The following is a 15,198-nucleotide window of genomic DNA, read 5'->3' on the forward strand; positions in this document are numbered from 1 at the left end:
CATAACAACAAAATGCATTCATATCAAGATTTGATCTTATTTTTGGCTACCATGTCAATTCGCTCATTTCTTCTTCTTTGTAAATTGTATATGGGTTTGGTTGAACTTCAGTTTACATAGCATTTTGGAAATGTAGTTTTTACCTTTCATGTCATTAGAGTTTTAGACTTTCCAGTGTTGCAGTCAAGGTTTCAGTTAAGGAGATAGTTTTGTCAAGGCTTGATTGTCCTGGATGATCTTGAAACATATTTCATTCACAATAGATATTAATTGTTTATTTCGGTTGACTGGAGGGTTATGTAGACCATACCAAAGGCTGCTTGTGTATCTTTACGTGATAGCTGAGATCACTCAAAATTAGTGGCATTCTAAAAAAACCAAAACAACACCCCCTCCCCCATAAAACCATAAGACCCGAAAGGAAGTTGCAGTGTCTTTTGTGGCAGACATGGTCACTTCCACTATATGTGTTCATTAATCAGACCAACCATCCTGGGACTTCAGGACGGCACTACACAAAGGCATGTGTTTCCTTTGGGGAATAGGCTACTGTGCCCTCGATTTCTTTGACTAATGAAACTGATCATTTGACTGTAGGAGCAAAACCATTTTTTTTAAAAAAATAAATTGAGAATGACAAGAATTTGGATAAAATATTTATTTTTTATTAAAAATACACAATGTACAGTATTTCATCTAGTTCTTTAAAATATACAGAATGCTGTCAACTACTTGTTATCATCTAAAACTCAAATGTGTCATAAAATCATGACTTAAAAGTGAATTTTGCAGTGAGTAAACATTGAGACCTTGATATATTGTCTTCTAGAATACTTATCGTGTTTTTGGTACAGAATTCTGACCAACTTCGCCATAGTTATTTCTTGGTTTCAATTTTCTATGATCATCACTGACTGGGATTTGGGCTGAGGATCTCTAAGATATACTAGATAGTTTTCTTTTCCTTTATTCTTCTTTTGCTCACCTAAATCAGATGTCTGCAGGGCATGGCTTTGCTTTGTCCACTGTTGCATCCTAAGCACTAGGTGCAATTCATAGTAAATGATGAATAGGTGAATGTCAAATGTATTTTTTTTTTGAGAATATACAACATGATCATTGAACAAACATTTCTAGAAAGTATATGTTTCTCTCTTGTTTTATTTTTTTTCTGCCTTTTAAAAGCCTTTCTTCCCTCCCTTCCTCATATCCCAGTTCAGAAAATTCTTTGTGGCTATAAATTCTTGTGTCTTTTGTTCAAAGTAGGTGCTTTGAGTTTTCTTTAGTCTGATTTATTTTTAACAGGTTATTCTGACTTTGATTAATATTTAAGATTATTCTGTTAAGAGATGTCTTATTAGCTAGTTAGTCCTATAATTTTGTGATATGTAAACTGTTTACAAACTGTATTTACTATTGTATTGATTGCCCTTCCTTTTTTGCTATATGCATTTTTTTTTGTCATATGGTCCTTGGGTGAATTTCTATTTCAATATGCCTCTGTCTGTATTCGTATACCTAAGGATCCTGACTAAAATATAGTCACAACAGAAATAGTCATGGTGCCTACTCTTATGTACATGGTGACACTTTAGTTCTCTTCAAGACTGTACATGGCTTGTGGGAACCAAGAGTCATTTTATTGCGATGATGGTTTCCGTCTCCCAAAGAGTAATGTTGTTAAGGTATCTATCATACCTTGTATCAGCAACTCTCTGTGCACTTCTGTATTTTCCTTCATTGGAAGCTCCAGATTTAAACTGATTATATGTTTATCTTCCAGTTTACCTCTGGGCTTTTTGTTCTTAGCAGAAGTTCTTGATAGTTTTTGTTTTAGTTTTAGTGTTTTAGATTATGAAGTTGCTTAAAATCTGACAAACTTGGCTTTCTCTCTCTATATAGCTGTTTATATAAACCAACCAAATTTTATATACTCAGGAGTGCATAAGCTTCAATCAAGCTAATGACCTCAACCTAAATTATTATTTTATTTATAGATGAATTGAAAAATCCTTGGAGAATCTAAGTAAGTTCTAATTAATTAAAAATAAGCAAAAGCTCACTGAGCACATGCCATCTTAAGAGTACCTAAGAGGCTGGGTTTATCTTAAGGTACATGAGTTCTTGTGCATGTCAGGATTCAGAATTCACATTGGATTTAATTTGAAGTCAACAGTCTAACCCTTGTGATCTTACAAGTACCTTTATATTGAGCCAGATCAGAGATCAGTACTTCTGGATCACCAGGTGAGCAAATGGGACTTTGTTATAGAATACTGTCTTCCTGGAAGACATGACCATTGAAATCAGACAGAAAATAGACTGTGGAAATTAGAGCAGCTACAATGCCTCGCAGGAGACCCTACTAAGGTTTTCTCTTGGAACGAAAGTGGAGGCAGCACCATGAGTGGTACACAATAGACATAGGATGTCTCAGAAATAGCTCATATGGAGGGGTGCAGCAGTGTCTGAGTGTTCACCAAGGAGTGCATGAGTTTCCTCCTCTCCTTGAAAACAGTGGTTATCTGCATTTGTTGTTGGTGGTGATGGTGGAAGACTTTTCTCGAGTTAAGCAGTCTATCTGCCTATAGATTGTCCATATTTCTCTAAGTAACCTTTTACCTATGCTCCAATAAATAACCCCAATTAGACTCACCGGCTTACCAAGCTAGAGTTTGGTGGAATCATTACTTTGTTTTGATTTCCTTGGGGGTAAACAGATGTCTGTTCTTGTCTTTCCTTTTAAACAAATCTCACCCAAGCCAGTCCCTGGCAGTTTGTAGCACCCCTGTCATGTGCTATTAACTGTAGTGTGGCTAGTAGGATGGTCAGTATTTCTTTTTTTTTTTGTTTTTTTTTTTTGTTTTTCGAGACAGCGTTTCTCTGTGGTTTTGGAGCCTGTCCTGGAACTAGCTCTTGTAGACCAGGCTGGTCTCGAACTCACAGAGATCCGCCTGCCTCTGCCTCCCGAGTGCTGGGATTAAAGGCGTGTGCCACCACATAGAGAAGTCATCTTTTCTAATTTTACCAGGTTCCTTACCTCCCCTCCCCCCTCCTCCTTCTCCTCCCTCCTCTCCCTTCCCCTCCCCTCCCCTCTGCTCTCCCCTTCCCTCACCTCCAGTCCCCTAAGGTTTCTGTTTTTAATTGATTTTGTTGAGCTCTACATTTTTCTCTGCTCTCCCCCCCCCTTCCTTCCCCTTCAACCCTCTCCCAGGGTCTCCATGCTCCCAATGTACTCAGGAGATCTTGTCTTTTACTACTTCCCATGTAGATTAGATCTATGTATGTCTCTCTTAGTGTCCTCATTGTTGTCTAGGTTCTCTGGGATTGTGATTTGTAGGCTGGTTTTGTTTGCTTTATGTTTAAAAACCACTTATGAATGAGTACATATGATAATTGTCTTTCTGTGTCTGGGTTACCTCACTCAATATCATATTTTCTAGCTCTATCCATTTGCCTGCAAATTTCAAGATGTTATTTTTTTCTGCTATGTAGTACTCCATTGTGTAAATGTACCACATTTTCCTTATTCATTCTTTGGGTGAGGTGCATTTAGGTTTTTTCAAGGTTCTGGCTATGACAAACAAAGCTGCTATAAACATAGTTGAACACATGTCCTTGTGGTATTATTGAGCATATATACCCAAAAGTGGTATACTGGATCTTGAGGAAGGTTGTTTCCTAATTTTCTAAGAAATCGCCATACAGATATCCAAAGGGGCTGTACCATCTTGCACTTCCTCCAGCAATGCAGTAGTGTTCCATTTACCCCACGACCTCTCCTGCATAAATTGTCATCAGTTTTTTTTTTTTTTTTTTTTTTGGTCTTGGGCATTTTTATAGATGTAAGATGGAATCAATAACCTGGTATTGGCATAAAAACAGACAGGAGGACCAATGGAACCGAAACAAAGACCCAAATATTAATCCACACACCTACGAACACCTGATTTTTGACAAAGAAACAAAAAATATAAAATGGAAGAAAGAACGCATCGTCAACAAATCCTGCTGGCATAACTGGATATCAACATGTAGAAGAATGAAAATAGATCCATATCTGTGTCACCATGTACAAAACTCAAATCCATACTGATCAAAAACTTCAACATAAAGCCAGCCACACTGAACCTTATAGAAGAGAAAGTGGGACGTACACTTGAACGCATTGGCACAGGCGACCATTTCCTAAATATAACCCCAGTAGCACAGACACTGAGGGAAACAATAAATGGGACCTCCTGAAACTGAAAAGCTTTTATAAAGCAAAGGACATGATCAACAAGACAAAATGGTAGCCTATAGAATGGGAAAAGATCTTCACCAACCCTATATCAGACAGAGGTGTGATATCCAAAATATACAAAGAACTCATGAAATTGGTCATCAAAAGAACAAATAACCCATTGAAAAAATGGAATACAGACCTAAACAGAGAACTTTCAATAGAGGAATCTAAAAGGGCTGAAAGACACTCTAGGAAATGCTCAACATCCTTAGTCATCAGAGAAATGCAAACCAAGGTTTCTTTTTGTAGCCCCACCTATTCTGAAACTTCATCTGTAGACCAGGATAACCTTATACTCAGAGATTCTGTCTCTGCCTCCTGAGTGCTGGAATTAAAAGAGTGTTGTACCATGGCCCAGCATTTCCCTGCTTCCTGAGGTCTTGTTTCTTTATTTCTACTTTGGCTCATTAGTATTTTATATATTCACACATCTATAGTAGATGAAAATTCCTCACTTTTCTTTTTATGTATATGCTTTGAAGAGTTGTGGACAGCTCTTATATTGTTTCTTGATTGTCAGCCAAGTTATACACATTTAACTTCTTAAATGTTTCTTTATAATTGAGTTAGCTCAGCTCTTTTCCCCCCCAGGAACTGCCCTACCCCATTTCATCTGTACCATGAATGAACAGACAAAAACATCCTATTCCCTGGTTTCTTCTATACCTTTTATACCTTTACCCTTCTTTTGCTTTTGACATATTTCTAGTTGAGTTAAAGCCTGTCAGATACTGTTATTTGGACCATTTTGGCAGTACATGATGCTTGGCCTTCAGTTGTCAATGTTGCACACAGTAGTAGCTCCAGAAGTGTGTGCTAGAGGAAAGAAAGGGAATGTAACAGAAGATTGAGGTGCAAGTTAATGCATTCTGTAATAACATGGCAGATTTACCCGCGCCACCAAGTACTAGAACTCTTTAACTTAGCTGTCCTCCTGTGGTGTTGTATCTGTGTACTAATCTGAGTTGGAGACCCCTGGTTATTGTTTGAAGTTTAGCCATGTTTTTACTTGGTTTCTTTTCCCTTTTTAAATTTTTTTTTTCTCCACCATTCCATGCAAGTGATCGGTACTTGCTGTCAAGTTCTGTGGTTATGAACAAAACTGGGCAGGGGATCATTTTGTTGGAAATTACATAGGCTCAGGTGGTAAATGTTTCTTATCTCCGTATGTAACATTTGAGGCAAGTGCTTTTGGTTCTTGCTATTTCTGTGCAAGTCACTGGTCTTTGTTTAACAGCTGCTCCAGAGGAGATATGCAGGCAGAAGCACTAGAAGACCTTTGGTACTATTTATCAACACTGTGTTAGTTATACAACTTTCCTTGCCCTGATTGGCAGGGAGAAGCATACTGCTTCTAGATGATGCTGAGCTTAGTGTAAACTATGCCAGCATGGGATCTGAGCTTGTCACAGTTCTTGAGTCTTTTCAACTGGTGTGTAGAAAATGGATCTCCGTCTCTACTTACCTTGTACATTAGAGAGGGAAAGGTCATACTCTAGGAGATAATGACTTATTATCTCCTAGATAATAAGTTCAGATAGCAATATTTAGTTGAAGATAGAAATAGCACATACTTGGTCTTCTCATTTCTATTAGCTTTGTTGCTAGTACAGATTTGAATAGGCTAGCAGAGAAGGTTTCCTGTTTGTGTCTGACAACTTTCTAGATGATTGTCATTTAATTTTTCAAGCATATTTTAAAAATAATTTTTTACCTCTTTCCTTATTAAGGCATAAAATATTCAGATTCTAATTAAACTTTTTCCCCAAATTATTTAATTCTGGCAAGGTCAAGGTTAGAATAGCAGCTGAAAGAATTCTTCCTGTGTAGTGTCCTAAAAATATTAATATCAGTTTTCCATATTTTACTCTGTACTTTCATATAAGAATTTAAATATGACTGTGTGAATATGAATAATGTGTTTCACTTAACTATCCTTAAGCAGATCGTTAAATGACTTGGAACCCATGAAAGTCTAAGTTAAAAAAGGTTAGTTTTTCATATATCTTCTAAACTGTCAACAGTGTCGTATTCCTCTTTAGTATTTTTAGGCAACTGATACTTTCTTCAGTGTAGCTCTTGTTTCTTGTGTCTTTTCAATGCCTATCAAAGAAAAAACAAAATGCTGACCGGACTTTAAAGGGACAAAACAAAACCTACAAACAAACAAACAAAAAACAAAACCCCAAGAACCACCCCATGCTAAATTACTCCAGTCTTGATGTGCATCAAAGCGACAGTCTTACAGTGTGTCATTGAGGGAGGCTAGCAAGAAATAACAAGCAGTTTGGCACTGACACAGGCTTTTAGCCAGCAGGTTTTGTGTTTTTTGTGAGACAGAGGGTTAAGCTTCACTAGAGCACTGAAATAAGGAAAGCAGTCTTGATTTTTCTTACTTAGACTATTGTTTATTTGTTTTTTCTTGCAGACCACCATTGTGTAATGTGTGTGTGTGTGTGGGGGGATTGTGGGGTTGTGGGTGTGTTTGAAATACAAGTACCCTCCCTCTGTACAGTTTCCACATTGAGTAAATGGCATTATTTTGTAGAAGAACTTCTATTGAATTTGCCTTTGTGAGCTTTTGTGGAGATTTTGTTTATGTTTGCATTTATATTACACTTGTGAAACTTTTGTGCAGGCTGCAGAATCGATTGGAACTCCTATCTACAACTGCTCTGTTGGAATCAGAGAACACTGCTGTCACCCACTGTCCGCTCTTCTGAAACCCTGACCCTTAGGGATTGGAGTGTGATATGTCTGCTTCATTTAGGGTTGCACTCTCTACAGTCTCTTATTCTGTGTATGGTGATCAGTTGAAGATTTCTTGTTAATTGTTGCTAGGAGAAGCATCTCTGATTTGGACTGAGAGATGCCTTGGTAATTGTTTTAATACTATGTCCATTTAGCAGAATAACACTTATTAGGTTCTTTCCTACAGCTTTTGACCTATCCAGCCACAGGTTCATATCCCCTTTAACAGTGCCAGGCATGGGTTCCATCCCATGGAATTGGCCATGATATACCCTGTTTAGACAAAAAATCTGCAACTGCTTCCTGTTTTTATCTAAAATTCAGGGTCAGTTCATGTTTTCTTGAATTTTGTCATTTTTAGGAAGTTTGATAAGTTAATAGGTACAGAAATGAGTTTCCATGCAACTAAAGGATACATATTTAATTCCTTTCAAATCAAAATGCAAGGCAAAACAAAACTTCTTTAAAACATATCTCAACTTTCATGAAATTACAGTTGGTAACTTTGCGTCAGAAGTGTGAAAATGCGGCATGAGGAGTTTTAAAGCAGCTGGTTTGAACAAGGACTTTTCTCTTTGAGTTAGAATTTTGTGCAAGTTTATAGAATTTCCTAAAAGTATGAATTTATTTACTTTTATATTAATAAAAATGATATGCTTTCAAGTTGTATTTTAAATATTAGTGTTTTATGATAATATAAGTATAAAGAATGTTTTTGAAGGAGAGGTTTATATTATTTTAACTGATTTTTTTTATAAAATATTATTTACTTTGGGAGGAAAAACTAATCTGTTCTTGTAACAATATAACATGTGACAGAAAAGAAAGTAAATGGTGACTTGTGCTGGAGTTATTAAGAAGAAGCATTTGTTAATGCTGTGTGTATAGGAAACAATATCTACAATCGATTCTTTAAGATCATTGTGATATCTAACAGCTTTTTTTTCTGAGATGTATTTTTCATTTAGGAAGTATTTTAAAATCATCGAAAGGCTTTGGGTAAATGCGTAGATTAGACTTATGTATTAAATAAACTCACCTGTTATTTTCCCTCTTTCAAGACAGGTTCAGCAACACATTGCCTCATTACTTTAGCAAAACAAACAAATATTCAAATTGCTTTTTCTGTTCAGTGCTCATGTACTACCTACTACAATTACCGCTCTTCCAGTGTTTTCTCTTAAGACTACCTTTTTTTTTTTTTCTTTAGGAAGCACTGAAAAGGATCATGATGAGTTGCTTGCCAATTTTTGTGGATTGAATATTTAGGCTAACTTTAACCTTCTGATTATGGCAATATCAGAAGAAACACAACTGAAACTTTATTTACTTTGTTCTGGTTTAAGTTCATTATAGTTTTGTTCTGACTTCCTAATGACAAGGTTTGAGGTTTTTTTTTTATAATTGGATATATTGAATAGTACTAAATATTAAATATTATTTATTAATTTAAAGATAGTTTTATTTAAATTCTCCATTTCTTTTCCTGTGCTAAGACAGCTGGGCGGCGGTGGCGCATGCCTTTAATCCCAGCACTTAGGAGACAGAGACAGGTGGATCTCTGTGAGTTCGAGTCCAGCCTGGTCTACAGAGTGAGTTTCAGGACAGGCTCCAAAGCTACAAAGAAACCCTGTCTCGAAAAACAAACAAACAAACAAACAAAAGAAAACCAACAAAAAAGCAAAAACAAACAAAAAACGAGAGAGAGAGAACTATTAGCTTAGAAAATATACACATAGGTACATAAGAGAATTTCTGTATATTAGGAATTATAAAATCTAAACAACTTTTGGTCAGTGTTGTTGACATTTTCATTGTAGACAATAAATTCTATTATATTTTGTTTAAACACAACATGTACTAAGATCTATTTTAGTTTTATATGATATGGTTTTCAAAAATTATATAACATGGAAAATTTGTTGGATAATACAAAATGAGATGAATATTTCTTTTAAACTCTTATTATGCCATGTACTAAATTTTTAATTATGCCTAGTGATTTATTTCATTTAAAAATTAGTATAATTTCAGAAACAACTTTTTAAGTAGATGGTTTAATGTATTATTTACTATTATACAGCTAAAACACCAAATTCTGATTTATAAATTGTGTTTCAAAACATGAATATTCTTTCTTTAGGCGTACAGAGTGTAGGTCTTTGTCACATTTCAGTAGAGACTACTTTACAAGAGGATTTTTCTTAATGTTTATATTTAACTAGTTTCTGATATATTTGAATTTCTCCTGTGCTAATGTTATAAAATACTTTCACAAGTGTTCATATTTTCTGTGACATCTCACACAGCTCCGTTTTTGTTCGAAATACCATATGACTTCCCCCTTTCAGGCTTACACTGCATGTTTTAAACTGCTGCTAGTACATGCAAGGTGAGATGACATTTAGATCTTTGAGCAACTCTCAGTTGTAGTATCAGATTTTTTTTAAAAACATCCTTGTCTTATATCTTCTCACATTTCCTATTAAAACAATTTTACCAACACTGAACAAAGAAATTCAGGGTTTTGGCTTTAACAGCAATTGAAATGCATCAAAAAGTGGTGACTACAATACAATTTTATTAATGAATGATCTACATTGGTTCCAGCTGTGTCCATGTGATTAGGCCTTCACCAGGCAACAATGGGTATTTCCCTATTGCTTTTATTTGATTTCCAAGAATGTGTCATCTGATACATCAGCTTCTGCCAATGTGCCTCTGTAAAAATGTGGGGCTTTTGCCTCCCTAAATTTCCAAAGCATAAGTTGAATACCCACACACACCCTGCTGTAATACTGTTTCTTTTGAGTAGTGGCCTAGGTTTATATGCATGGATGTTGCATCCCAAATCTCAGACTACAAATTAAAGCAGATGCTTCTTACAGTTTATTAGTAAAATTTACAAAGTGTACTTGCATGATAATGCTAAAAATAGTGTTTCTGCCTTTACATTTCCATCTTAATTTTTTTTCAGTGTTATAGAGGTGAACAGATTTGCAGAATGAAATACGATTATCTAGACTGTCCCCATCCCTGACCGTATGGTATATTTCTAAAGTCTTTTGTATGCTGTTTGTTTGGATAATTGTAAACTCTATTTTTAGTGCACATCCCCCAAAAGATAACCAAATAAAAGTAGGCTCTAGAGGAGGGGTTGTGTATCATGTAAGGATTCTAGAATTATTTTAAAAGAGAAAATAGATAAAATTGAAGTTGATATCCTCTTCCAAACATAGGTGAATGCTATTCTCTTATTATTTTTTACATTATATGCATTTTTGTAGATTTTCTTGGAATACTTGTTTTGAAAGGATAGAACTTAGGTTATTTTACTGTGATTATATTTTTTGTTCTTGGGGTCTCAGGATAAAAAGGCTATGTTGTACTTACTCAGTTTTTTTTGTGTAGTTAAGTTGCTGGCGTCTCTGAACTTACTATATACTTGGTTTATGTAGACACATCCTATTGGTTTCTTCTTGAATACCTAATGGTGATATATTAATGTGATAGTTCTATGTTTGAATAGAAAAACTAGAACTGGGCAAATTGGTGTGAACCCTAACAATAACTGTTTGAATGGATATGTAAGAAATATAATGCTTAATATTAAAGCTATTAATCACTCATACATCTAAAGGATAATACCTTTAATTTGTGAAGTTTTGTTACTTAATAAATATTAATAAATTTAATTACAAAATGCATATAATGTAAAAAATAATAAGAGAATGCTCTTATTATTTTTTTACATTATATGCATTTTTGTAGATTTTCTTGGAATACTTGTTTTGAAAGGGTAGAACTTAGGTTATTTTACTGTGATTATATTTTTTTTGTTCTTGGGGTCTCAGGATAAAAAGGCTATGTTGTACTTACTCAGTTTTTTTTGTACACAGATTGTAAAATAGTAGGTGTACCTATGACCTTTTGGATATATCATCAGAGTTAGTTATCCCTCCCCTTACATCTTCTACCCTATAGAACCATGCCTTTCTCAACTTACCAAGGTAAACTTCTGTTCTTATCATTTCTCCTTTCCCCTTCATATACCTGCACTCTTCTGTCCCTTTCATCCTTTAAGATTTTTATTCTCCCTCCTTTCCACTGATCTTTTTTTCAACTTCCTGGATTCTGTAGGGTCTCCAAATTAAACACACTGACCTAAATATTTTATACTTAGATTCACAGCGAGAGCATGTGATTTTTGTTTTTCTGGGCCTGACTAGCCTCACTCTGTATAGTTGGTTTTTTTTTTTTTTTTTGTCTAAAATTTACCTGCAAAATTTATGATTAATTAATTATTTTTTTAACAACTGAAGAATTTTCCATTGTGTATAGGCACCACATTTCTGATGCCTGTTCATCACTTGCTGGCCATGCAGGCAGTTTACATGTCCTTTGAATAATTGACAGAACAGCTCTCAACATGGATAAGTATTTGTCTCTGGAGTAGGAAATTGAGTTTCCTGCCCAAATGTGGTGTCATTAGGTCATGTGATTGATCTGTTTCTAACTTTCTGAGGAACTACTACACTGATTTTCAGGTAGCATCTTCCTTTGATTTTCCAGACTCTGGATTTATTATTTTTTTTTTTTTTGGGAAGAACTTACTATTGGTCCTTTACTAAGATCCAGCTCAGTTGCCTTATGATATTTATCATTCCATATTGCAAGCATAGATACATCTGAGGCCAGTAACTATATTTGATTCATCTCATTATAACAACATGTTTAGTATAATTTTTAAAACTTAATCAAAAATGTTTGATAAATAGAACAAATTTGCTCCTGTTTTTCAGTCATACAGACCTCGTGCTCTCTGAAGAGTGTATTTGACCTCAGGATGTTGAGGACTTAGAACCCTATCCGCAGAGCTCCTTCATCTCCTATGGTTTATGTTTGGAGGTCATCATCACATCATCAGGGACAGGTTTGTGACAGCCTTATACAAAGTATCTGTCTCATTTTAACCTTTACTAGCCATTGTCATCTAGAATTCTGTATTGTTTTCCTATTTGGCACATTTATTTGATGATCCTTCTTATATTGCAGTTTAGAAGTTTTTTTTTGTGTGTGAAAATAGCTTGTCCTGTCGCCTCATATATTCCCAAGACCTGAAATTATGATGCCCAGATAGTAGGCACAATAAGTACTTGCTGACTGGGATGATGGGTAAAGATCAGCTAAAATTGACAGGAAATATTTTTTGGCAGGCTTATCTAAATGGTGATGGGGTTATTGTTATAAGTTTTATGATCTCATATAGTTTCTGCTCCCAGAAAATAAAGGCAAATTTCTGTTTTTTATATATTGTTCCTGTGAAATCTAATCATGGATGGGTCAGGGTTTTTTTGTTTTGTTTTGTTTTTGTTTTTTATTTGAATGTCTATACATGTTCCATCAGAAAACATTTTTTGTTTAGCCTTGTCATGTAGTGGGGAGCTGCGAGCTGCGTTCCTGCCACCCTGCTCCCAGCCGCCTGGCTAGCTTATGCCCCGAAATAACAACATACAAAGTGTATTCTTTTAAACACTGCCTGGCCCATTATATCTAGCCTCTTCTAGCCTAATTCTCACGTATTAATTTAGCCCATTTCTAATAATCTGCGTAGCACCACTAGGTGCGCTTACCGGGAAAGATTCAGCATGTCTGACCTGGCGGCTGGCTGCATCGCGTCTGGCTCTGAGAGGAGCTGCCCTGCATCTGAGCTCACTTCTTCTTCCTCACAGCATTCTGTTCTGTTCACTCCACCCACCTATGTTCTAACCTATGAGGGCCAAGCAGTTTCTTTATTAATTAACCAATGACCTTCCTCCATCATTGTCAGCTCTGCTGGCCAATTTTATGTCAACTTGACACAGAAACTAGATTTATCTGAAAGAAGGAACCTCCATTGAGAAATTGCCTCCAGGTGATCCAGATATTAATTAGTGATCCATAGGGAAGGGCCTGCCCATTGTGGATGGTACTGTCCCTGGGCTGGTGATTTTGAAAGAAAAAGAGTGAGCAAGTCATGGGGAACAAGCTATTAAGCAGCACCCCTCCATGACCTCTGAATTTATTCCTGTTTCCAGGTCCCTTCCCTGTTTGGGTTCTTGTCCTGGCTTCTTTCAATGATGAACAGCAATATGGACATGTAAACAAACCCTTTCTTGCCCTACTTGCCTTTTGGTGAATGGTGTTTCATCAGATCAGTAGAAACCTTAAGACAGCAGCTTAATTTTTAAGGTAATTCTGTCACTGCAATAAGCTGTTGAAGGAGCTACGGGCTGCATTCCTACCACCCGGCTCCCAGCCGCCTGGCTAGCTTATGCCCCGAAATAACAACACACAAATTGTATTCATTTAAACACTGCTTGACCCATTTCTATTAATGTGCGTGGCACCACGAGGTGGTGACTTATCTTGCCTAACCCATATTTAGTAATCTGTGTAGCACCAGTCTTACTGGGAAAGATTCAGCATGTCTGACCTGGCGGCTTGGCCCCATGTTGGGCACCAAAATGATGCGACGTAATAACCAGGCTAGCTTAATATGAAATAGTAAATTTTAATGAGGTAATAGCCTACAATACCAGGGATCCAACCGTGAAACTGGAAGTACAAAGGGACCAGCGGGGCTCACGCCCTCCAGATTTATACGTAAACATTAGCCCGAGGTGAACACCCTTGGGCTGGGCTTCCCCTACATCAAGCAACTTATTTTCATTTGAAAGAATGAACTATTTTGAATATTCTAGTTGATTTTGATAATTTATCTTACAAGAAAATAATGTTATAGTTGCATATGTTGAACATTGTGTCTAGTATGTAAAGAAACAAGAGAATAGCATAAAAGCGATTCACTGTCTTAGAAGCAAGCTGCTACTGAATTGATGTTTGATAGATCCATCAGAATGAGTGTCCTTCTGACCCACTTTACAAGGTCAGTTGTAGGGTATTGAATGCTAAAGGTAACCTGAATTTTAATATCATTTGATTTTTGTGCTCAAAATTTATAAAGAGATTCTTTCCTTTTTGTGATTCAGTCAGCCTTTTTTTTCCATCATAGTTATCCTATGTCAGTTCTGCTTGGATTATTTTTCTAGAATTCTGAAGATTGTAACTTGGCAGTAAAAAAAAATCAATATTATTATATGGCTTCTAGTATAAGTATTCCCTTTGGACACCCTTAAAAACATATATTTTTCTTACTATAATCTTTATATATCAGCTTTCTTAGAGTTCATAGTATTAATGTTAAAGATGATCTTCTCTGGGACAGAAGTCACCACATTGGTCATAAAGTTAAAGATGCCACACAAAACTTCCCAAAGATCATGACTTCTTTTCTCAAGTAAGCTCATGCTTATTTTGTGATAGAAAGTTATGTATTGATAAGTTGATTTTTAATGCCCCTTTAAATATATGAAATAGATTTGCCTTTGGTTTTATCATTAACATACTTGTTGTTTTTATTATTTTTGTGTTCTCTGGAAAGTTATTTAAGTATAAGCTTTTTCTGGAAGTTTCTTCTTTTTTTTTCTTGTGTTTTAAGTTATATTTTAAACTGTGAAAAATGGTTACATTGCAAAATAGTTCTATGCACAAATTTTCTATTGATTAAAAAATGAAATGCACTGTTTAAGTTGTAAAAATATGCCTGAACTTTCAGCTTACATTAAAATATTTGTCTCCTAAGTCTTAGTTGATACTAGGTAATGTTTTATTGAGTCTGTGTGTGTGTGTGTGTGTGTGCGTGTGTATTATGTGTATATTAGCAATGGGAAATCTGAGTGGTTATGAGGAGGGGAAGTCTTAAAATTCCAAGACTTTCTTTATTAAATATTCTCCTTATCACTTTCATTTGTTACCATGTGTACCACATGTGTGTGATTATATAGTAACTTTTTTTTATTGTTTTTGCTTTCTCAGTGCAAGACACTGGATATTAAGTGTGAAACTAGAACTTCTTTTCAATTTTATTAATCTTGATTAAATATTTTTCTGTCTTTTATAATTCATGCTTAGTTATTTGTAGCATAAATTAATTCCAACTTAAACCTCCAGACTCTGTTTTAGTTCTTGTATGCCTGCTCATAATTATCAAGTATCAATACAATAGTTTTATTTCCTAGCATACTTAAGTATAGATTTTAGATATGTATATATAATAA

General features: G+C 35.4%; 1 protein-coding gene across 8 annotated transcripts in view; it reads left to right on the plus strand.

The window, feature by feature from the left end:
* Positions 1 to 15,198, plus strand: part of Gtdc1 (glycosyltransferase like domain containing 1) — a 338,560-nt gene that overhangs the window by 73,719 nt on the left and 249,643 nt on the right. For all 8 annotated transcript variants that reach the window (XM_057755265.1, XM_057755266.1, XM_057755262.1 and 5 more), the window contains exon 2: positions 11,842 to 11,972. The gene's annotated coding sequence lies outside the window, so the exon portion shown is untranslated. The remainder of the gene's footprint in view (positions 1 to 11,841; positions 11,973 to 15,198) is intronic.

This window comes from Chionomys nivalis, chromosome 22 (assembly GCF_950005125.1).
Source record: "Chionomys nivalis chromosome 22, mChiNiv1.1, whole genome shotgun sequence".
NCBI lineage: Eukaryota > Metazoa > Chordata > Mammalia > Rodentia > Cricetidae > Chionomys > Chionomys nivalis.